This window comes from Podarcis pityusensis (genome assembly GCF_964106645.2).
Source record: "Podarcis pityusensis genome assembly, chromosome: 2".
NCBI lineage: Eukaryota > Metazoa > Chordata > Lepidosauria > Squamata > Lacertidae > Podarcis > Podarcis pityusensis.
In genome coordinates this window covers 29,664,528-29,688,765 of record NC_138029.1, presented here as the reverse complement: position 1 = coordinate 29,688,765, position 24,238 = coordinate 29,664,528, and the positions used below count along the sequence as shown (strand labels likewise).

Below are 24,238 nucleotides of genomic sequence, written 5' to 3'. Positions count from 1 at the left end.
CTGTTTATAGGCACAAACAAAGCTGTCCTTATTTTCTTCCCTGTATTCCCATCCTCTTCCTTAAACTCCTCATATGAAAATGGAGTCACAAACTCCAGGTCCTAAGGTCCCTGGGCAGCCCTTTCCTGACAAGGGCATGCCTACCCTAACACAAACAGCACAACGGCTGTGTGGACATGTAAACATGCACTTCCCTAGTTCCAGTTAGTTTGTTTGATTTTCCTGCTGGAAAGGTACCCCTTATGTAAAATAAGTTTGCGGTAATGTTTGAAAGGATTCCAAAGAATGAGAGCGTTAGCAGCTGTGACATTATTGCACTCGGAGGAAGTTGCCACTAAATTTAATACAGTCCCACTAGGACGCGTCACCTGAAGTTGTAGCATACTACTGAGCCATAGGGAACCAAGAAGTATATGATCAAGAGAAGCTGCTCCACAGGCATGGCAGCTATTTTCACTGTATAAACAGCTTGTGCAAGAGGAAAATCTGGCTACTTCCGTATAATATATTCTACGTGCACAAGCTGCTCTGCATAGCTTATCACTCTCCTGAGCATCTTAAATGGCATGATCATTGAAAGAGCCATAGCTCAGTGGTGGAGCGCCTGCTTTGAATGAAGATGGTCCCAGAATCAATCCCTCCCATCTCCAGGTAGGGCTTGGAGGGAACTCTACCTGAAACCCTGAAGGTCCGCTGTCAGTCAGGCAACACTGAGCTAGGTGGAACTGACTTAATACCAGACAACTACTTATTTGTGCACAAACACAGAGAAGTGCAATAATCTTTCTGAATTTATGCCAGTTTCATGATAAAGCAGGGACATTTTGTTTGGTATTATGTAGGCATGTGCACAGATAAAGAGAGTTGGGCATCTATGATCAGTATTTTATCTGACAAATCTGTTAAGATGCTTGATTGATACATTTAGCATATTTAAACAAGACCTAAATAGACCTCCAGGGCCAGATGAACTGCATCCAAGAGTATTAAAAGAACTGGCAGATGTGATCTCAGAACCACTGGCAGTCATCTTTGAGAATTCCTCGAGAACAGGAGAAGTCCCGGCAGACTGAAGGAGGGCAAATGTTGCCCCTATTTTCAAAAAGGGGGAAAGAGAGGACCCAAATAATTACCGCCCAGTCAGTCTGACATCAATACCAGGGAAGATTCTGGAGCAGATCCTAGAAAGGAATGCTGTGATCACCAATAGTCAGCATGGATTTCTGAAAAATAAGTCATGTCAGACTAACCTGATCTCGTTTTTTGACAGAATTACAAGCCTGGTAGATGAAGGGAACGCAGTGGATGTAGCCTACCTTGATTTCAGCAAGGCATTTGACAAGGTGCCCCATGATATTCTTGTAAAGAAGCTGGTAAAATGCGGTCTTGACTATGCTACCACTCAGTGGATTTGTAACTGGCTGACTGATCAAACCCAAAGGGTGCTCATCAATGGTTCCTCTTCATCCTGGAGAAGAGTGACTAGTGGGGTGCCACAGGGTTCTGTCTTGGGCCCGGTCTTATTCAACATCTTTATCAACGACTTGGATGATGGACTCAAGGGCATCCTGATCAAATTTGCAGATGACACCAAACTGGGAGGGGTGGCTAACACCCCAGAGGACAGGATCACACTTCAAAACGACCTTGACAGATTAGAGAACTGGGCCAAAACAAACAAGATGAATTTTAACAGGGAGAAATGTAAAGTATTGCACTTGGGCAAAAAAAAATGAGAGGCACAAATACAAGATGGGTGACACCTGGCTTGAGAGCAGTACATGTGAAAAGGATCTAGGAGTCTTGGTTGACCACAAACTTGACATGAGCCAACAGTGTGACGCGGCAGCTAAAAAAGCCAATGCAATTCTGGGCTGCATCAATAGGAGTATAGCATCTAGATCAAGGGAAGATATAGTGCCACTGTATTCTGCTCTGGTCAGACCTCACCTGGAGTACTGTGTCCAGTTCTGGGCACCACAGTTCAAGAAGGACACTGACAAACTGGAACATGTCCAGAGGAGGGCAACCAAAATGGTCAAAGGCCTGGAAACGATGCCTTATGAGGAACGGCAAAGGGAGCTGTGCATGTTTAGCCTGGAGAAGAGGAGGTTAAGGGGTGATATGATAGCCATGTTCAAATATATAAAAGGATGTCACATAGAGGAGGGAGAAAGGTTGTTTTCTGCTGCTCCAGAGAAGCGGACACAGAGCAATGGATCCAAACTACAAGAAAGAAGATTCCCCCTAAACATTAGAAGAACTTCCTGACAGTAAGAGCTGTTCGACAGTGGAATTTGCTGCCAAGGAGTGAGTGTGGTGGAGTCTCCTTCTTTGGAGGTCTTTAAGCAGAAGCTTGACAACCATATGTCCGGAGTGCTCTGATGGTGTTTCCTGCTTGGCAGGGGGTTGGACTCGATGGCCCTTGTGGTCTCTTCCAACTCTATGATTCTATGATTCTAGACCTTAAGGGGACGCGGGTGGCACTGTGGGTTAAACCACTGAGCCTAGGGCTTGCCGATCAGAAGGTCAGTGGTTCGAATCCCCGTGACGGGGTGAGCTCCTGTTGCTCGATCCCTGCTCCTGCCAACCTAGCAGTTTGAAAGCACATCAAAGTGCAAGTAGATAAATAGGTACTGCTCTGGCGGGAAGGAAAACGGCGTTTCCGTGCGCTGCTCTGGTTCGCCAGAAGCGGTTTAGTCATGCTGGCCACATGACCTGGAAGCTGTACGCCGGCTCCCTCAGCCAATAATGCGAGATAAGCGCCGCAACCCCAGAGTTGTCTGCGACTGGACCTAATGGTCAGGGGTACCTTTACCTTTAAATAGACCTTGGCCCAGTTTAACACTAAGCTGAACTACGGCTTAGAGAGAACAGGCAAGATAGATATTTGCAGCTGTCATTAGCTCAGAATTATAGAGTTGGAAAGGACCCTGAGAATCACCTGGTCCAATCCCCTGCAATGCAGGAATAGGCAGCTGTCCCATATGGGGATCGAACCTGCAACCTTGGCGTTATTGACACCACGCTGTAGCCAGCTGACCTATCCTCAGGCTATTGCAGTTTAGGTACTTGCAGTAGAAACTAAACAAATACAATTGCCAAGCTAAACTAAAAATAACATCCTTATTCTGGGAGCAAGTTACTGCTCATAGTTTGGGGGGGAACAAACCATGGGCCAAGGTTCATCTGTAATGCTCAGTCAAACCATAATTTAGCTCCAAGGTAGCACAGTGGCAGCAGAACTGAAGGAGAAGCAAAGAGTCTGCAATTTTCCTTCTGGATACCTGCATACTTGTGCATTCACGCTAAGGTTCAGCATTAGGTACCAACAAAGCAGATATATTATTTAGAGAATTGTTTTCAGCATAATGTTTGAACTGAGAGATGCACCAGATTACCCTACCTGAATATCTAACTGCATGATCCTATTCACATCTCCTCAGCAACACATCCCACTGAGTTCAATGGAGATTATCGTCAACTGAGCGTGTATAGGATACGATACAGATATTCAGCCTTGTCTTTATAAACATACACTTTGAATAAATTACTTATGATTGATTAAACAGATGCTCTTCTCTGTATCATTTCCTTATTATATTCCCCCCTCTAATCACGTTGTTATTTATTTGCATTCACAAATTAAATAAGGTTAAGAATAGCTTTACGGTCATTCTGAGAGCCTAACCGCACTATAATTTTTTTAATCCATTTTAATCCTGTCATGGCTTCCTCAGAATTTTGGTTCGAAAAGGGGTGTTGAAAATCCTGTCAGAGATCCCGAACTCCTGTCACAGCAAATACATATGCCAGGATTCCCTGATGAGAGGAAATGGCTTTGAAAGCAGTTTAAGTCTGTGGTGTTAAGATATACACTGAATGTCTAATTTAATTAAAATTTACATCCCAGTTTATGTAGCCCCAAGGAACTCTCAGAGCAGTTTGCAACAATAGTTATTATAAAACACAGAAAGTCCACAATAAAATCAATGTTTAAAATTATTGGAAGATGTAGGAAACGGGGCCAAAGGTTTCCCACCATAGTGCTGAATTCTTCCTCTTGAATCTCGCAACCTTCAACTGATGCCTGAAGCTTGACCAATAAGTGTAAATTATTCTGTGTTAGTCTGAATTAAGTGTAGGATTAGTTAGACCAATATCCTGATTGCAGTGTTTTATTTCCATTTTGACCTGCATGCTTGCTATTTCTCCTCCTTCCTTTTTTTTGCATTGACTCCTTTTGGAATGAACTGTTTAATTGGATTTCTGGGCTGTATTGGTTTCTGCACACACCAATTAAACTCCCACGTGTTTAGGCTGCTTGGGCTGCTACACTAAAAAGTAAAAGTAAAGGACCCCTGACAGTTAGGTCCAGTCGCAAACGACTCTAGGGTTGCGGCGCTGATCTCGCTTTACTGGCCAAGGGAGCCGACGTTTGTCCACAGACAGTTTTTCAGGGTCATGTGGCCAGCATGACTAAATCGCTTCTGGCAAAACCAGAGCGGTGCACAGATTGTTTTTTTTGGGGGGTGGGGGGGTTTTTTAGAAGAAGAGTTTGAATTTGATATCCCGCTTTATCACTACCCTAAGGAGTCTCAAAGCGGCTAACATTCTCCTTTCCCTTCCTCCCCCACAACACTCTGTGAGGTGAATGAGGCTGAGAGACTTCAGAGAAGTGTGACTAGCCCAAGGTCACACAGCAATTGCATGTGAAGGAGCGGGGAATCGAACCCAGTTCACCAGATTACGAGTCTACCGCTCTTAACCACTACACCACACTGGCTCTCCAGTGCACAGATTGTTAAAACATGTGGTACTGCAGACAAGGTGAAGCTGGAATTCAGCTGGCTGCTCCCCTACTCTCAAGAAAACCACCATAGTGAGGTAGGAATCTTGCCCATCCCCTTGCCCTAGGGACATGTGAGTGGTTGACAGCAGCAGAGAGGAAGGACTAGGCTGGGTTCCTCAGGGCTGTTAGCCTACCTTGCAAGATTGGTGCTGAAATGGAGGGTTGCCCTGTCATTACCAATTGCCACTACTACTGCTATTTAGATTTATTACCTGCCCGTAGGGTGGCTGCAATTATCTAAAAATGCAATATTACAATAAATCAAAACCAATGTGTTCTGCATTGCACAGTGTCCTTTACTATTTTCCTCTTTGGTTATTAGTGCTTTTCTTATAGCTCATATCTCTTACTGCTTCCAAAATGTTGTTTTGCTTCTCCTCCTGCATTTCCCCCTTCCTTGCTGTGCCTCTGTCAAAGCCACTTTCCACACAATCATCTCCAACAAGTTACGTGATATGTGACAAATGTCCAAGTATTGTTTTGCAATCTCAGTGTACAAACCTGAATTTTATGAGGAAATATATAGAATTGTAGCCAATGGTGGCTTTGTGTTAGCAGAAAGCACTTCAACTTATGTAAGGAACGGGCATCAGCTTTTTGCTGATTTCTCCCTGCCCCCATCTACTGCAGCTCTCAGCACCGTATCATATACTGTTCCATATGGTTACCATCCCTCAGGTGCAGTGATGGGTGAATATGCCAATTTCAGGTTCTTTCCCTTTTTTATTTATTCCACTATTCAGTTCCGTTCTCTACACTCCTACACCAGTTTGTTTGGTGTGTGTTTTTAAGTCCTCATGAAAAATTCATCAGCACAGTATTTTAGTTCAAATTTTTATTAATATACACATTCTTATATGCCGTGTTGCCATTGCAAGGCAATTTCCCTCAACAGACTGCATTTTTGTATGTTATTTTTTACTGTTATATGCATTAACATGCACACTTTACACTAGAAGATGCACTTTTTGTACGGAATACTGGACTGGAGAACTGTACTTCAGTATTCAGAAAAGTGAGATTTCCAAAGGAAGACTGTGTTTTGGTTTGCATATCATTTTGGAAACTGCAAAGCAGGGAAGTTCACTTTTAAATGTGAACCGAGTTGAACTGAATTGAACTTCTCCCCCTTCCATACTAAGGAGTATCGGAGGGGGGCATGGGGGGGGGGGCTGTACTGGACAGGGGGGTTTGGTTGTCCTACCTAGCATAAGGGATTTGAACCCTGCTTTCCCTGGTCACAGTCCAATACTCTAACCATTACACTACACTGGCTCTTTATTTATTTATCATTTATACCCTGCCTTCTATACACTTGATGTCTCATCCTCCAACAGCACAATACCCCGGGGGGGGGGGGGATGATGCAAATCGTAGTTGGAAGAGGTGCTGTTATGGATCCCGAGTCCCTACTGAGTTACAACTCTCATACTTTCCAAAGAACTAGGTTTGCTTATTTCTTGTAATGTGGTCTTCTGAAAGTGTCTAGAAAATGTAGCTGGTATATAAATAACCCTGCAACCAGATTGCTCTCAGAAGTTCATGGCATGGTTCAATGGTTCAATCAACTCCATTAATTTGAATTGTGTTAGGAAATGAACCAGGAGCCCTGCAAAAGGCTGATCATTATCTTCAAAGCTCTGAATAGTTTGGGATCAGGATATTTAAATGTCAGGCTTCTGCCACATGAACCTGCCCATCAGTTGAGATCTTCAGCAAAGGTCCAGCTCTGTGTCCCACCTCCACTTGTCGATGTAGTGGGGCAGGATCTTTTTGGTAGTGGTGCCTAGCTGTCCCAGGGTCCCCCACTTTACAGGTGTTCAGATATTCAGTTAAATCTGCTTTGTTTAATCAGTCCTTTGGATTGGAGTCGTTTTTATTTTCTCTTTAGTTTGCTATTCTGGTGCTATGTTGCTGCAGATTTATGTTAAGTTCTTTTTGTGTATATTGATCAATATTGTTGCATTTTTTAAATTACTTTTGTCTTTTATGTTGACTTGAAAGCCTTTGGTGGAAAAGCAGACTAAAATGTTTTAACATGTATGTCTACTCAGTGTCTTTTTTAACACAACTGGGTGCACAGTGCATGCTGCCAGGTTTGGCTTGTGTGGAATGAGTTTTTGCCTTTAATTGGTGGAACTGGCTACCTCTTTGTGCCTGTAGTTTGAAGAGCAGAGGTGCTTAAATTGAAGCAAGACTGCGGGCAAAATGCTATCACAAAAATAACATTTTCTCCAGCATCTTTTATCTTCTGCACAGTAATTGTTTGACAGAGCTTTGATCACTTGACAGAATGTCACATAACAATGGTATGTTGCTAAATATAACCTGACTTGAAATCTAGCAGCTCCAGTAGGAATTTTGGTGTGAAACTAGTCACACTTCCCCAGTGGTTAGTGTGGTATATTTACTACTAGTCGTTCGTTTTTTAAGTTATAGAAATAATATAATCATGTTCTTTGGCGAAACTTAATAGACTGATCTGTCCTGGGGGAGGGAGGGAGTCAAGTCAGGGGTGGGGGTGGGGGACTCTTTGCAATAGGACAATTGTATGTTTACTTCTGACAAGAAATGAAGAGCTCCTAAGAGGAGGTGATTAATAATTCTGTTCATGTTTATTTCTCTGGATACAAGACTTTTTCCTATCTTTATTTATTTTTTCCATAGAATGTAGGAGACAGAAGTGTTCTTTTAAAGTGAGAAAATTTGCATTTCAGAGGAGAAAATGTGTATTTCTAGGAGAGGTAAATGCAAGCCACTGGGACCATTCCAAATTCTTGCTGGCCCAGAAAGTAAGTTTTGTTGAAAACAAACATTCTGTCAGGAACTGTGAAATTGAATCACCTGTTTACATTCAAAACTAAATTGCAAAGTTGCAAAGTATCTCAGGAGCGGGAGGAAGTGTTGAAAACTTTTCCTTTGGATAGCTTTCAGAAATTTAAATTCTGGCACTTCACATATCTTTAGGAAGGTGGCAACAGTGATGCTTCTTGGTTCTCTGGCATCTACATGGAACATCTGTTCACCTATTCAAGGAGACCAAGGATTTTCTTGATGGCAAATGACCATTAAAAATGAAGTAACTGCTATGGGGGGTGGGGAGTGGGTATCTGTGTGAGTGTCAATGAGAGGGGAGGCGTGAGGCTTGCTATAAGATAATCAGTCTCTGAGCACTTTTAAAAGCAGAAAAGCTTTGTGATTCATTCTAAAGGGAAAGACAGATCCCTACAGATAGTGCGCTCTGAAAAGTAAGGCTTACTTCACTACCTTTGCATAAGAGAATTTGGAGTAGTCCACCCCATATCAAAGGACGCATAGGCTCACCTTTTCAGGTGTGCTAGACCAAGACTAGGATGTACCCTTTTTTAAAGGTCACATACTTCATTCTACTTCCAGTTCTTCTCCAAAGCACTCTAAGAACTAAGTCTATATTTCAGTTTAAGTACTTTCTTTATTATGCTTCCAATAAACAATTCTCTCTCTCCCTCCCTCTCCCTGTTTCTTTCTCTTGTGGTTAAGGCTGCCATCTGGTTCAGCTATGAGTAAATCAAGGGAATAGAGTTAATTTCCAGCCTATTAAAATTATTTTGTTGGCTGTTGCAGCAGCCCTTGGTATCTATATGCATTGGCCTAGAGCAGGGTAGGGGAAACATTTGGCCCTGCAGATGCATGAGCCCTCCTATCTGGTACTGCTGGGAGTTTGGAGTTTCAACAACATCTGGGAGGGCCATAGGTTTCCCATCCCCTGGCTAAAGAAATGGCCCATACTACCAAAGACTGCCAAAGTTATAATTTTTGATATCTTGATATGTGTGTAGATATCCTTTCAGAAGAGTTACATTCCTCTGCAAGAACATATGCCTAGTATTCATAGGTGCAGATGAAAGATTCACATGGATGTTAAATAGCATGGGGAAAAGGATGGGACCTTGAGGAACCCCATAGTCATGGAGCCAAGCACCACTGTTCTTGGTATGTCCAGCCTTATAGGACTAGAGTCATTGCAACAGAGTTCCTCGCAGTCCGATGTCAGCCAGAAGTCCCAGAAGGATATCAGAGTTAATGGTACTGAAAGCTGCTAAAAGGTTCACCAGCACCAAAATGTTACACTCCCCCGGCTAGCTCCTGGTGAAGGTCATCTTCAAAGGGCAACCAAAGTAATTTCAGTCCAAAACTAGGTTGGAATCCAGATGGGAAAGAATCTAAACAATCACTTTTCTTCAACAAAGCTTGGGAGTTGTGTAGTTACCACTCTACCGCCTTCCTCAAACTAAACAAATTAGAGAGTAGCCAGGAATTACCCTGCATGGTAGAATCAAATGAGGGCATGTAAACTAAATGCAGTACAACTACTTCCTTTATTGCCACAGGATTATTGTTCTCCTCTGGAGATAGATTTACAACCTCAACCACCCATCTGGCCTGTCTTCCTCTGGCAGCTTAATCAGGCAATATGGACATGGATCAAACAAGAAAGTAGTTGGCCTCAGTCCTTTGAGCAAGCTGCCCACGTTCTGAGGCTGTGCACGCTGAAAGCTATCCAACAAAACAGAAAAGCAGCCGCCTCTCACCATCATAGATCCTGTTCTCAATGTGGAGCAAGACAGAGCTAGTGTGTACTTGCAATGTGCTGTGCATAATAGTTCCAGTAAGCTGCCAAGGGTTCCTCCTGCAAGAATTCCTTCACTACTTGGAATAACTCCTCTGGCCAAGCCAACACAGCAGGGCAATGGTGATGGCGAAGTGTGATTTCTTCGCTGTTGCAAAAACAGGTCTAAAATGAGCTCTAACCAATGTTCAGCTGAATTCATTCCTAGTCTTGCTCCACGGTCACTCTAGCAGCCTAGCCAACCATTGTGTCACACTGAGCGCCACCAGTTGAAATCTCCTTATAACAGGTCCCCAGCCTCTGCAGAGGTCAGGAGCCCAAGATCTCTAAACCCTGTCGGGTAGTGCAAGCCAAGTTCTTGTTTCTACTCCCTAACCACAGGTCCCCTTTGTCCTGTCTTGTCAATACTTTAGCTTAGTTTACACAGATAATAAAGATTGCTAGGCCCCTTTGCTCTAGGAAGGGATGAGAACGCCACTGGTAATAATGCACTGCTGGTGTCCCTGCCTTGAGGGATTTTCACACACAATGCAGAGTCCAGTAGCTCTCTTAGACTGCAAACCTGATCTCATTAGGGAAGGGGAGACACTACTAATCTGTGGCAACCTTAGCCCTCCTTAGAGCACATGGATCCCCAGCCGAGTGAAGGTGCTATTACATCTGTCTTCTCTGGATTCAGTTGCAACTTGCTCACCTTCATCCAACTGACCACAGCTCCAAAGCACTAAATAGATGCTGTGATTACTCCTTCTTGACTGGTTGTAGGGATGGACATTTTAAAATAAGTTTATATGCAAATTTGTATTTATATATGCTTGCATATTTTATCTGGTACCGGTATTTAATTTCAGTGGATAATTTTCTAAACATTACCTTATCCTAAATATATATATATTCCTACTATGCAGTTTAGTGCATTTTTTGAACCAAGAACAGTATTACAAAATCTGAAGTGTGAAGGATAATTACATTCTGATCCACGTATCAGTCCAAAAGATGTGTCTGAGGTCAGTTTGCTTTAAACTGCAGACCAAATCAGCTGGCTAAGTGGTTAATCTTTAATTAATAAGCAAGCAGCACTCTTATAATTAGGGAGGGTAGACACATACACACACACGGAGAGAGAGAGATTGAGATTATAGGAGTATTTTAAAAAGAAAAGATACGTATCTTACAAAAAAGGTGAAAACAAACTTTTAACTGTTTATTGTAAGAATATTTCAAACTATAACTACATGTATGTCTTGAGTATTAATTTTAGACATACATTTCTATGCTATTTAATTATTGTACTGTTATTATCTCTGTCTCTCTTTAATATATTGTAATATATTGTAATATATACCTTATATAAATTTTTCATTGCCTGTATATATCATGCAAATAATAAAAGAAGAACTAAAAATGTACACCAAATGAAATTCTCCTCCTTCCCTTATCGATTGTTTGCAGGCATTTGAGTGTCGCCATCCGCAAATTGATGGCGTTGCCCTGATTCCAAACCCAAATATTTAACCCTGCAATAAGATATATACATGGCTAACCAGCATCCTGAATGATGGCCTTAAATGGCACCCTGTGTGTTTTAAGTTATCCCCAGGATATATTGTGTTAACAATAAGAATCAGGCTTTTGGTGTATGGGTATGCGGATATGTTTTTCCCCCCTACTTTGGCCTAATTGCTATAAAAAGCCTTGCTTGTTTACCCAGTCTGAAAGGCAACTGCTATCGTGAATCCTATTCAGGCCAAGGCATTCAAAGTGAATGGCTTTCATCTCCCTTTCTATACCAGATATAAAAGAAGTGGGTGGCAGCACTGCAATGATGAGCTAGGCAATGTGGGTGGAAGTCCATCTGTGTGTGTGTGTGTGTGTGTGTGTGTGTGTGTGTGTGTGAAGCTGGCAAATGAAGGGCATTTCTGCACTTACAATTTATAGTGCTATAATTGTATGCTGACACACAACATTGTCTTTATTCAGCTAATATTTTGGAATAATGGTGTTTTTTTAAAAAACCAACACTTTTTTGTCTACTGCAAAAAACAACAAAAATTTGAGAAAGTTCAAGATGGGCTGGACCTTCCATGTTTGTGTGGCATGTGTATATATAAGCATTGGCCGCCCAGTTTCTGTGTGGACGGGTTGTGGTGGTCGTGCAAGTTTTTTTTGGGGGGGGGGCGGTCATCTGTTTCGTGCCACTTCCCTCTGTCCAGTACAAACTGTCAGTTTGGGAACTCCGTTAAGAAGAGAGAGAGGGCAGATTGAGACAGTGGTGCCCAACTATAAGTACTGTACTGTTCCTGACAGCAATTAAACAAAACTCCATCACAATAAGCATGTTCACCATTGCTGAGGCAACCACGTGGTTCCTCTTCTAATCTGCTAAGGTAAAAGGCGAAAGATTTATACGATCTGAGGAGAAGCCAGAGTATCTGCTAAGGTAAAGGTAAAGGGACCCCTGACCATTAGGTCTAGTCGTGGCCGACTCTGGGGTTGCGGCGCTCATCTCGCTTTATTGGCCAAGGGAGCCAGCGTACAGCTTCCGGGTCATGACTTCCTTAGCATGACTAAGCCACTTCTGGCAAACCAGAGCAGCGCATGGAAACGCCGTTTACCTTCCCGCCGCAGCGGTACCTATTTATCTATTTGCAGTCTGACATGCTTTTGAACTGCTAGGTTGGCAGGAGCTGGGACAGAGCAACGGGAGCTCACCCCATCGTGGGGATTCGAACCGACGACCTTCTGATCGGCAAGCCCTAGGCTCTGTGGTTTAACCCACAGCGCCACCCACGTCCCCTTCTAATCTACTATACCCCCCTTTAAAAAAAGGATAATTCTGCAACACTAGGCATTAAATCCTTTAAACTGACATTTACTGGCTGAAGGAACATGAGGGCACATAAGGACTGTGACCACATCCACTGAACTTTTCCCCCATTCGCGTGGAAAGGAAAACCACACTCTCACTCTCTAATATTAAACAGTGACATGTGACCAAAGTTGCAGACAATCAGCTACAAATTCATTCTTTAAGATGTCTGATCAACAGCAACTATGCTGCTGTAAATACAACTATATATGTTATGTGCTTACGAATGAGGTGCGCATAGAGAGCACTAGGGATCCTTGGTTCATTTGATACTCAGAGATCACAGAAGCATAATTTCCCATCTAAGGAATTCTTCCTAAAGGTTTTGTTCCTAAGGTGAGGAAGAGAACACGTCTGCTCTTCCAAACAACTGTCATCTTGGGTCTTTACTAAAAGGCATTTTTTAGTAACTCACCAAATCTTAACGTGGGAAGCCTATGACAGAAAGGAGAGCAAATGGGAACAATAAGTCCCCAAACTGTGCAGTGGCACAAACTGGTGTGCTATGGGAGAGTCTGAAGTCTACCTTGGAAACAGTAAGCATAAAGCACTTTGGGACTCTTAAGGCAGCAAAGCTCCCACACTGCAGTGGTGGTTTCACATCCCTTCTGCCAATAGCCGATCACCTTGAGGGAGGACATAATGATACATTAGAATTTCCTGGCACAACATGCAGTAGATCTGATGGGGACATGGGGATTTCAGAACATCGCCATTGTCCAGAAGGAGAATGCTCTAGCCAGTAAGACCCAGTCCTAGGTTCTGTCCTTTACTTTGAACTGACCTTCTCAGGACATCACCTGCTTCCCCTGTGAGCCTCAAGCTCCCATGGAACCGGATGATTGAACTTAAACTATGAGGATCAGGGCTGAGTAGAATCAGCATTAGTTGCCTCTCTCCATATTAATTGTGATAGTTTAACATTCCGCAAGATCTGTAAGAGTCTTGGGAGCCAAAAGAACAGATTTGCATGCTGAAGGAATTCCCACCTTTGGCGTGGTGTGTTATCAGCCACTGCATGCAGTGATTAAGGAACGAAACAGAGGGCTGAGGGGGTGGGTCTTTTGCTAATTATTAGGTCCCTTCCCTTGTTTTGCTTATGGTCTTCAGGCCCAACTTCAGGCCCTCAACTGATAGTGCCAACCAAGTACTTAGGGGTCAGGAGTGTTGAGGAAGCTAGCTACATAAAACTCCCAGATTACCAGTTTGTACAAATCTTTTGCTCAGATTAGCGGCTGTCCCAGTGAAATCACCTTGGCATTCTTTTAATTTGTATTTTTCACAGACAGTCAAAAATTGATTAAAATTTCCTCAGTCAATTTCTCTGACTAAGGAGCTCACCTGGGTCCCTGCATGTATTAATTAATTCACTTCATTTTCTCAATTAGGTAGCATTCAAAGTCAGGAGGAACCCAGAAAGCGATTATTATGAACTGTTTTCTCCAGGAAGAATAATTCAACACCCTTCTTATATTTTCTACCAAGTGAGTACCTGAGATTGGGTATTGTTGAGCACTGCTCTTGAAGATGAATGACACATTCTTATAATGTGCCAGAATCCATAATAACTCTAGATAGAAACAACACACTATTTGGTTTCAATCAGTTATGCTGCATTTTTAAAACAAAGAAAGCAGTTTTTGTGGTGGTGTTTTTAAAGGAACACAATTTTTCTTAAATTTCCTGGGGCATGAATGTTTTCTGCAAGGAAACAGGGGCTATGAAAAACAGACATGGAAGAAAGAGATCAGCATTTTGCACTTCATTGTTATTAAGCAATTTACTGAAAATCCCTTACTCTGCTCATAGAATGAATCAATACTGGAAGAAATTAAAGCACATACTTTCAACCATGACAGCCTTGTAAGTACTGTGAAAGAAACAAGTTATAGCCATAAGAAAGTGCTGTGAGAGATGTCCAAGTCTGACAACCCTTGCCTTAATAGGAAAAGTAAATGAAAAGTAGAAACAAGATTGCTCCTTGGCTAATGTGAATAATAGGATTTAGACTCCCTGTGTTGAACCATATTTTACAAACTCTGCACCCATAAGATACTCCTTCTCCTCTGTTACTATGCACAAAGGTGGAAATATTTCGGAATAATTTTGTTTCTCATTTGTAGCAGGGTTTTTGTGTTCCTGGTTTGCCCAACCAAGAACATGCCCACTGCTGTAATTACAGTAGGCTCCAAAGTGTTTGAGTGGCTTCAGTTAGAAAAACAGTTCAGCATGGGCTAGAATTCTATGGCAGGTATATTTGTTACCATAAAGCACCAATGCTGCAGCAAGCAAAGGCTCCAGCAGCTCAGCCAGCTGCTTGTGGCTGGAAAGCCAGACAGGATGTTTGTGACTGTTGCCATGGGAACAAAGGGGCAGTCCATTCTGTACTGAGCACCGGATGTTAGCTCAGTGTGTGTGTGTGTCATATGACCCGTACTGGATGTACTTGGGAGGAGTTTTCTTCTTGCTGTTGTTGAGTGCAGACATGATTCTCTGTACTGATGTAAGAGGCAGAAATAAATGATGTAAATAGTTTTCTGTCTGCTTCTTTCCCCTCCCTGGGGACACCAAAGGGGAGAGAGGAAGAACGGTGTGTTCCTCTCATACATCTGAGAAGAATCGCCGGACCTCGCCTGCTTATCAGCAGAGGTTGGGAGACGCGGGGAGGTCGACAGGAATATCTGCCGGTGCCTACGTTGTGGCACATTCCTCTGACCCAGGCAGAATTCCAACAGTGGCAGCCTTCGGATGGTTGTGATTCATCGGACATCTGCATGAGAGGCTGATGGATTGTCCTCCTCTGCTCCAAGGAGGAAGGCAAGCGTCTGAAAGTAGCCAGAGGCTCCACAGACAGCTGGTGGAAAGAAGAGGTGTTTTCCAGAGCAACGGAGTTCAAGGTATGCTGCATTTCGGGCTAAAAGTGTGAACGCAGGAAGATTAATTCCCTGGTTCACGGAGCTGCGTTTCAAAGAAAACAAAAGCTCCGGAGGAAGAGGCCTGCAGCTTGAAGGCTGAAGCCTGAAATTCCACAAATTTTTGTGGTAGATAAGATGTCCTACTGAAATGCATTGTTGCTAGGTAACGGTCCTGGAAAATTACTGGCAAAGGGGCTGGACTCTGCGTGTAAGCCTGGGAAAGCGAAACAAAACCAGAGAATGTTTTGGCTACAAGGTTTACGAGCTCTTGAAAGGGACTTTTCAATAGCAGCCTGAGTTTAGCTGCCAGGTGCAAAGAGCGTAAACAATTTGCAGTTTGCTGCGTGAGAAAGGAAAAAACAGCTGTTGGATTTTGCAGCTTGTTTGGAGGTGAGAGAGGCTTGGCTTCAAGATGGATGCCAAGAAAGGGGGAGTTTTGCCTTGCCCACTTCCCTTAACCAATGACAATTATTCATCTTGGTCTGTAAAGATGAAGGCCCTGCTGCAGAATCAGAGGCTTTTTGATGTAATTGAAAACCCCATCCCTGCAGCACCAACCAGAGGTTGGGAATCACGAAATGTAAGGGCCAGGACTGCTATGATTCTGTGTGTCTCAGATGATCAGTTGGTGCATGTTCAGCATTTAGAAAATGCGAAAGAGGTATGGGACACGCTGCGTACAACGCATCAGAGAGATGCTGGTTCTTCAGCGTTGCTGTATTTTGAGAAATTGACCAATCTGAGACTTGCGCCTGATGGAGATGTTCAAGCACACCTGACAGAAATGAAGTTTCTGCGTCAACAGATGGTGGAACGCAATTTCCGTCTTCAGGAGGAAGTGTTTTGCTTCATGATGATAAACAGCCTTAGCCGCACCTACAAGGTTGTTGCCAGTCAGCTTGGTTCCCTACCGGCCGCGCAGCTGACCGCGGAGAGAGTTTGTGCTGTGGTCCTGAATGAACACGACAGACTTGCTGCACTGGAAGAAAAAGAAAGGGGGAGGGAAGAACAGAGTTCTAATTCCCCCACTGCTGATGCTACTGGAGAGCATGGTGTAGCATTGAGTGCTGTCCGATGCTACAATTGTGGACAGACTGGGCATCTACAGCGAAACTGTAAGAAGCCGCGCCAGTCAAGAGGAGCAAAGAGCAGCTCTACGAAGCCTCAGGCGTCAGGCAAAAGCCGTACCAAGTGCCAGGTGAAACCTGCAAAGGCTATGATGGCGAAAGGAGCCACGCCAGATGTTGGGAACTCGTTCATAATCGACACGGGCTGTACAAAACATTTGTGCCCGCACAGAGGACTGTTTTCGACGTTGAAGAAGCAAAGCTTCACTGTGAAACAGGCCAACGGTCAGGAGTTGGAAGCGACTGGAATTGGGACTGTGTATCTTGAGAGTCTGAACTTGACTATAAGCGATGTTTACCTGGTTCCAGAACTGAGATTTAATCTGCTGAGCGTGTCGCAGATTGCAAAGAAAGGACTGAAACTGTCCTATGATGCTAAAAGCTGCAAGATCTACAAAGATGGAGAACTGTTTCTTACTGCCAAAGAGAAAGATGGACTGTATTTGTTGACTTTTGATCAAAGTGATTACATGAAATGTAATTCTTCTGTTTCTAACGAAATCTCTCTTGCAGGTGTGACCAGTGTGAGCACCAGGAAGGTGACTAACACCAAGAAGGTCGACAGAGCATTTCAGCGGGTGTATGCTGATGTGATTGGTCCTCTAGAACCATCTAGAGGCGGTGCACGATTTTACCTTTTGTGTGTGGATTGTTTCACTAATTATTCTTGGGTTTATATGATGGAGAAACCGCAAGAAACTTTAGAAAAGTTTCAGGAGTTTTGTGACAAGGTTAAAAGTATGCATGATGCTAACATTGATTGTCTTTTCACAGATGAGAAGCAAATTTTTCTGTTACAGAAGTTTCAGAAGTTCCTGGATGGAAAAGGGATAGACCACAAAGTGGCAGTTTCACAAGAAGCGTGGAACAGAGGAGTCTGTGTAAAAGTGAACAAAGAATTGCAAAAGGGGATGCATGCGCAATTGCTGAGTTCACATTTGCCACATGAATATTGGGCCGAATCGCTAGCGTCCTATCTTCATGTGTGGTTGAGAAAAGTCTCAACAGAGTTGGGATGTTCTCCTTTTGAGAAGCTGTTCAATAGAAAACCTTCTGTTGCCTATTTTAAGGTTTTCGGGTCTCATGTGAGAACAGAAGCTCCAGGTGGAGTAAAGAATGCCAGAGGCATTTTTGTGGGATATGAAAAGGGTCTCTACAGAGTAATTTTGTCTGAATCTGGTCAGGTGATTCTCACAAAGTTCCTAGAGAGTGCTCCAAAGCAAGAGCGGATAGTACAGACATTTCCCACAGGAAACGATTCTGATGATAATGATGATGATGAGTTTGATCTTATTGAGTTCAGTAGTACTGATGATGACAGCGATAGCTCAGACAGCTCAGTTGTCACAGTCATTGAGAGAAAATCTCACACAATGGATAGACCTTCACAGATGAAGGATGAACCATTGATTAAGCTTAGTACTGGTTCTCCAGAGAGTTCAGAGGCTGAACCAGAAAGCAAAGAAGAGCAGCAACTTTTACGTAGGTCTGAGAGAGCAACGAAGGGTGTACCACCCAAGAGGTATTCAAAGGAGTTTGCTAACCTTGCATATGTTGCTATTGTAAACGACCAAGGACAGATTGAAGCTGTGTCTGAGTCAGAGACAAAGGCACAACAGAGAGTTGTTAACCAAGGTAATGCGAAGTCACACAACCAGAGAGGTACATTGGTTAAACCAGTGGCGGGTAGTTCCAAGGGTGGAACTGAAACAACAGGGGAATGTTATAAATATAACAACTGTTTGTTTTCTTCTCTGGATGACGCTTTGCTCGCAGCACACATTGATACTTTAGGGGGAGTATGTTACCATAAAGCACCAATGCTGCAGCAAGCAAAGGCTCCAGCAGCTCAGCCAGCTGCTTGTGGCTGGAAAGCCAGACAGGATGTTTGTGACTGTTGCCATGGGAACAAAGGGGCAGTCCATTCTGTACTGAGCACCGGATGTTAGCTCAGTGTGTGTGTGTGTCATATGACCCGTACTGGATGTACTTGGGAGGAGTTTTCTTCTTGCTGTTGTTGAGTGCAGACATGATTCTCTGTACTGATGTAAGAGGCAGAAATAAATGATGTAAATAGTTTTCTGTCTGCTTCTTTCCCCTCCCTGGGGACACCAAAGGGGAGAGAGGAAGAACGGTGTGTTCCTCTCATACATCTGAGAAGAATCGCCGGACCTCGCCTGCTTATCAGCAGAGGTTGGGAGACGCGGGGAGGTCGACAGGAATATCTGCCGGTGCCTACGTTGTGGCACATTCCTCTGACCCAGGCAGAATTCCAACAATATTATCATTGTTAAGAGCTGGAAGGTCAATTTCCTTTGCTGCCTGCTCCTCTTTGCATCACTTATAAAATTTACAGAATAAAATATTGCAGCTACTTCTCTTACATGTGTTAGCTAAGTTGGTTGCCACCATCTTTCTGAGTTAAAGCAAAATTGATAATTAAAAGGTAAAAGTACAGTAAAGGAGCCCTGGATGGTTAGTCCAGTTGAAGGTAACTAAGGGGTGCTATGCTCATCTCGCTTTTCAGGCCAAGGGGACCAGCGTTTGTTCACAGACAGTTTTCTGGGTCATGTGGCTAGCATGACTAAACCGCTACTAGTGTACGGAGGACTGTGACAAGTGCCAGAGCACATGGAAACACCGTTTATCTTCCTGCCACAGCGGTACCTATTTATCTACTTGCACTGGTATGCTTTCGAACTGCTATGTTGGCAGAAGCTGGGGGACAGCAACAGGAGCTCACCCCGTCATGTGGATTTGAACTGTCGACCCTCCGATCGGCAAGCCCAAGAAGCTCAGTGGTTTAGATCACAGCACCACCTGCATCCCAGTAGGCTATAATTACATTTACCTGGGTGTATTTCCCATTGAAGTCAGAAGGACTCACTTCTGAGTAACAGTTGAGTCGGCCTGTCTAGGTTGAAGGGCAGCAGTGGCATATGTGTGATGTCACAAATGCGTAACAGCCCACCCCCCCAAAAAATGTTGGGTGCAACTCAGCGCCTCTGCTCCAGCCAGTTTCCATACTGCACAGAAATTGCAAATTCTTCTGGACAACAGTTGTATAAGCGGTCAAAGCCATTCTAACCGTTTCACCAGTTTGGGGGGGGGGGACACCCAAAGACATAGCAGTTTGAGTGGCCTATATCAAACAAAGGCCAATACAGTGGTGTTAGTCAGGCAGAACAAATTTGTAATTATATCTGGCTGGGAAGCATGCAGCTATCCTTTGTCAGTCATTTACACTATATTACCAAACCCTCAAAGGTCATGCCAATGAACTGTTAGTCAATGCTTAGTTTTGGGTTATCTGTCCTTTGCTTCAGTCCATGCAACACCATTCTTGTGTTCTCTTCAACACCAGCCTCTCTGACCACATTACAGTAATTTCCTTCAAGTTCCAAACATATGCTTTGCTCATCCTACTCTCTGGAGCCGACAGAATGACTCTGAGCAGCTACCCTTGCGTCCCAGGTGCCATTGTAATGCAAGCAGTCTGCAAGGTGTGTTTGACTTGATGCTGATCTGAAAAGAGTATCTTATTGACCTGAATTCTGGCTCTCATGTGTCAACTCTTCTTGGATGCCTCTCTCAAGGTAAAAGGACAAATCAAATTAAGGGATATTGTCCTTGCCCAAATTTGATTCTGGCTCCATTTATGCCTCTCTTAGTGGGAAATCAAGGTGTGTTAGCACTTCACATTCATTCTTGGCTCTCAGGCAAGATCTGAAGGAATGGCCAATTATATGCTTTCTTTAAGAGGCTGCAATCTAATAAGTTTGGTGCTTTCTCTTCTTATTAACTTCACCAATCACTTTGCTTGAACCTGCTAATGGGCAAGAATATACATTGCTTCTCCCCTTTGGCACTAATAATTTCCTGCTAGTAGCAATCGCCTTCAGCATGAGTTTCAAGTAAGGCATAATCCATAGTTTAGTTTGCTGCTATCTATACAGCCTTGGGCTGAAATTACAGTCTTTTGTCATTGGTTATGCAGAGTTCTTGAGCACAAGGAAGAGAAGGGAAAAAAGCAAAACAGCAGAAAGCACCAGAGCGAGCGAGAAGGAAAGCAAAGAAAATATGCACAAAATGTTATTAAAAGAGTGAACTGCAGAATAGCTTTTGATTGAAACCTTCCCAGGAGCACAATAATTCAATTAATATCAGGCATTTCTAGCAATGCAGCATCTCTTAAGAGTTGGAGAAGAAAGCAGGACAATGCGATAAAAGAAATAGGAGCCTTAAAAAGCATGAATAGAGGGCAGAGGATTGAGGAAAGTGGTCACTGGTAGGAGAGTCAGCAAGTTCACACTGAAAGGAAGAGAGGCAGAAGAGGTCAAGGTGACTGAGAGTAGAAACTGAAGAGGCAGAGGGAAATGGTTCAGAGCAATAAATAGAAGATGTGGAAAGAGATGCAGGATGGAAGTCTGAATAAAAGTGGGAAATGAAGACTGGAACCAGTATGTGGATACAGGTGGGAGCAGCACAAACGCATGCTGACAAAAAGAATATTTTAACGCGACTCACTTCCACGTTCACACTGAATGTTAAGCAAAACTGACATTTGCTTTATCAGATTTGTTAATCTTGATTCCATACTTGGGTTGGTTCTGATATCCGAAAATCAGAGAGAAACTGATGCAACACTTCGATATAATTCAAACTGCATTTTGCATTGGAAAGATCTCCTGAAGCATTTTGCAGACAAGAAGGAGGAGCAGAGACAGCAGAGAGTTCTGCTGGTAGCAAAATCAGGTGAAGCTCAACGTTCTCTGCTTCTCCTAAACAGACACACACACTCTCTCACACCTCTACCTGATAGCTAGCATATGCGCACGTATGAGTTTCTGAGGCTTATCATCCTAACTTACAGACAGTGATAGACTGTTTGTTCAATTTTTATTTGCTCAGGCATTTCATATGATCTGAAGAATCAATTGTCCCCTTAGCGTGTGATACACATTTTGGCAGGCAGACAGGCAGTAATCAACAACAAGTGACAGCTTCCATTAGCCCAGGTAATAGCACGTGGGGTAGCCGTGGTAAAGCGTCACATTTCTAGCTCAGTATAAGCTAGAGACCAAACCTGGCTTGCTTCCCCTTCCAGCTTTTGTGTGCCTTTAGTCCACTTGAACACCAAACTAAAGCCCAGTCTCAGATTAGAATGCCAAGTCTCAAAAAAACCAATATAGTTGTGATGTCCCCAGCTTCCATCAAATTATGCCTGAGCCCTAATGATTGCCTTATGAAGAACCTATATCAGACATACAATCCTTAAACCAAGTGTTTGCATAGGCCTTGTCCTGCCAAGTCTCCCTGGCCAATGTGCTTCTTTGACAGTACTGCACAGCCTCTTCCAGCTTCAGTGTGAAAGTTTGCCTTCTTCTTGTTTTCTCCTTGCCCACCCCCTTCCTTTAACCCTGTATATTCACCACCAGTAGCCCAATACATTTTCCTGGCCATGACTAAGCAGCAAACAGTGCCCCTACTTCAGTCAAGGTGCAAGGACCCTCGTACCTACAGGACCACCTCTCCCGGTATGTCCCACGGTCTTCAAATAAAAACATCTTGGAGATCCTGGGCCACAGAGAGGTTAGGCTGGCCTCAACCAGAGCCAGGGCTTTTTCAGCTGTGGCCCCGATCTGGTGGAACGCTCTGTTACAAGAGACTAGAGCCCTGCGGGACTTGACATCTTTCCGCAGGGCCTGCAAGACAGAGCTGTTCCACCAGGCCTTTGGCTGAGGCACAGTCCTTTTGTAATCCGTATAGAACTCTAGCCCAATGGTTGCCATTAATTTGACTCTGAATTGATTTTAGAATGAATTGATTTTAGAATGTATTTCAATTAATTGATTATGATTTTATGTAAACTGTGTTATTTTTACTGTTGTTAGCCGTTCTGAGCCCGGCTTTGGCTGGTTAGGGCGGGATATAAATAAATAAAATTATTATTCTTTAATATCAGAGACAGAAAAACTTTCACGTGCCTCTCCCTTGGGACAAAACCTGCAAAGAAGTCTTCCCTTACCATTCCTGTTTCTCAACTGTTGCCTAGGCTGAACTTCATTGCACCACCCAACTTGTCTCTGGTTTCCCTGTTCCTGAACATCCCTATCTCCCAGAATCTTGTCCCAGTCCTCAAGTCTATCCCACAAGAAAGCTACAATTGTCTCTAAGGTCTGTTTGAAATCTTAATCCCAGCCAAACAGCGAACTTTCACTTTTCTCATGGAAGATGGACTGCAAGCATTCTGAAACCTTTCCCCAAGGGGGAAAATCAGTGCAGAAGGCTTCACTGCCACAAGCACAGTACTGTACATAAAATAAGCAAATTGGCATTCAAACACAGATAACGGAAAGTTAGAACTCTTGATGAATTAAAAGCATCTGGCATTATTTCCAAACTTTACATTTCCAAAAACCAAATTGAAATTTTGTTTGCCTACACCTTGAACGGTTTCCTGTCAGATACACTAGGTGGCACTATTGCTGGAGACAAGAGAGAAACTGAACAGGGCTGTCAGCCTTGGAACAACTGTGCTGAGAATGCACATGGAAGTCACACGTCCGTAACTCTGGAGCAAAGCTCCTGCCCTGAGCAGAGAACTGTGACTTTAGAAATAAAGGGTTTGCTGAGCCACAACCGCACAGCGGTGTCAGCTGCAATCTCAGGCTAATTTCCCAGTTGTGCAATCATATCTTGCAGCCTGGAAATCTCCGCATTGGTTGTTTATATGTATGAGATCTTTCACCTCAGCTTGCTCTAGAATATACTGTGTACATAATATCCTCTGAGCACCATTTTTATGGCAAAGCTGCTTCTTGCACTATTTAACGACACAGAAAGGCAGCCACAGCAGACACTGGGATGGGGTGGGGAAAAGGCAAGAGTTGCTGTTCTTTGGTCTTTACCACCTGCATTACAGTTGAACCTTGGGTTGCGAACGTGATCCGTGCAGAAGGCACGTTCATAACCTGCAGCGTTCACAACCCACAGCACTGCGTCTGTGCATGGGCGGGTCGCGATTCGGCACTTCTGCGCATGCGCAAAGTGCGATATAGCGCTTCTGCGCATGTATGAGCACCGAAACCGGGAAGTAACCCGTTCGGGTTCGGCGCAGTGCACAACCCGAAAACACGTAACCTGAAGCGTCTGTAACCCAAGCTATCACTGTACTACTGATTTACAGCAGTGAGAAGAATTAGGGCTACGTAATAAAAATGTATAAGAAACCACTCATGGTCACTTGCCAATGGAAGCATCTTCATGCATCACCATCGCTAACTGGTAGTTTTCACATAAATGCAAATATGGCTGTAGCCTCAGTTCACCTAGCCACAGGAAGGCACATACTTCCTCTACCTCTTTTCCTAAAGCACATGGGTTGGAGTTTGTGCAGGATATTGGATCCTTGATAATTTTAAAGGATCTTTTTCCTAGGTCCTCTGTGCATAAAGTAACATGGAAGGCAAGTAGGCATTTTCAGGGCTGTGCTGTCTCCAAAACTCAAAATTATCTACCACGTTATCCTGAATTCTAAGCATATTTCTGTATATTGATGTGCTTTGCACTATTTCTTTTGCTTCACAAGGAGGAAAAAAAGGACTGCACCCGACACTGAAGCTCTGCTGCTCTAACCTGGAGATTTCAGCAGCTCCTGCCCACTTACAGACAATCCTTTCATCACTCCCAATAAGGACTAGAAACTTGCTTGTTATAAAAACACTGCAATTCCCAGGATGTTTAATTCTGCACACTCAATACCAAAATCCATGTTTGGGTTTGTTTTTCCTGCACTAATGCAGAATTTTGGGATATGCACAGCCCCCCATAAGTTCAGTCTCCAATGGCTTCAGAGGCCAATGC

General features: G+C 43.5%; 1 long non-coding RNA gene and 1 pseudogene across 2 annotated transcripts in view; one reads left to right on the top strand and one right to left on the bottom strand.

The window, feature by feature from the left end:
* Positions 1-24,238, bottom strand: part of LOC308470661 (cytochrome c pseudogene) — a 351,629-nt pseudogene that overhangs the window by 157,051 nt on the left and 170,340 nt on the right. The gene's annotated exons all lie outside the window — the stretch shown is intronic.
* Positions 7,387-22,220, top strand: LOC308470721. The gene is made up of 4 exons (XR_013982596.1): positions 7,387-7,644; positions 8,727-8,824; positions 13,719-13,814; positions 18,900-22,220. It is a non-coding gene; the product is annotated as an uncharacterized lncRNA (long non-coding RNA).